This window comes from Mucor mucedo (assembly GCF_025094135.1).
Source record: "Mucor mucedo strain NRRL 3635 chromosome Unknown EV154scaffold_351, whole genome shotgun sequence".
NCBI lineage: Eukaryota > Fungi > Mucoromycota > Mucoromycetes > Mucorales > Mucoraceae > Mucor > Mucor mucedo.
In genome coordinates, this window is record NW_026252635.1 from 6,628 (window position 1) to 8,070 (window position 1,443).

Genomic DNA, 1,443 nt, shown 5'->3' on the forward strand with positions numbered 1-1,443 from the left:
CCTGACAAAAGGTATAATAAAAATGTGATTGGTATTTTCAAATACTGTACTCCTTGAAGGCCTCTTCGCCAAAGCGATTCAGAAATGATACGGAAAATAGAAACAACAGAAACTCTACAGAGGTCAGTATTTGAAGATTTCAGACATCCAATTCTTGATCCTTATACTTGTTAGCGTAAAATTATTATTGAAAGGATTGAAAAATCGTACAAACACAAAAAACATGATTATTTTTCTGAACCTCTTTGCGCTGACTAACGCTTTGGGTATGCCTAAAAAAGTAGAGCACTCGACCAGACCGAGCTTCAACGCTCTTGTGCTTTTGACTGACAAAAATATTTTTCTTGGAGCCGGCTAAGGATGATCTTATTTTGGTCCTATTGATTGTTTTTTCACTTAACCGAACTGATGAAAAATTCACAATGTACACAGACGTTGTTGCCCATCTGGGACCAAAAGGGGGTCCGGCGAGATCAGAGTTCAGCAGACCAAGTGCCATAGACCCTGTATATGCGACATCATGAAGGAACAATACATGTAATGGCTTTCCTCGATCACTGTTTCTGTTAAGACGTTCGGTGGAACAACACCCAAAGGTAGAGACTCAGACATGAGGACAATAATGTCTAAATTAAAAAAAAATTCGGTACATTTGTTTGGAACAAACCCTTCTTCAATCTGGCGTTTCTCCCGGTCATTGGAGTGTTCACCAACCATAATCCTCTGATGCAAAAACGTTTCCATGATTTTTTGAAGTTGGAATGATGGGGATGATGAGGATGATGATTTAATGGCCTTGCTGTTTGTTTGGATTGGGTTATGCTGCCGATTATATTATTCCAAAAACGTTTTCACAAACGTAACTTCAACATTTTTTCGGCTATTTTTAAATGATCCTAGATATCCGTTGCAACGTTCTAAAAAGAAAAGCCAATATGCGTTGGGTGCGGAAAATCTTCAATCGTCTGTTTAAGGTACACATGAAGATAGTTATTTATTACAAGACGTTTGGTGCCGTATAAACCTTCGGCTATTTAATGAAATTCAAAAAGAGCTTGTGTGTCGTATCAACCTCGGATTTGTGGATAACAGTTTTCAAAATATTTCAGCATGCATCTAAAAAATCTATCCAGTTTCTCCTGTTTTCTTTTGGTAAAATACCTGTTCATTACAAAGTTAAAAAACAAGACGTTTATTATGACGAATAAAATTTACCTGTCAAAATAAAAGTGGAATACAACAAGCACCAACGTTTCCAATTGTCAGTTTTAAAGTTGATAAAACCATTTGCAATCTTTTGATCAACTCTTTCAAAACCAGCAGGTAATTCAACCGAGTCGGCAAGAAATTGCAATTTCTCCAAGTTGACTTTGGTGAAGTACCCTTCTTCCTTCCAAATCTTCACAAATCTTGAGCATGTCCCCAAAAGAAGATTGTGCATGG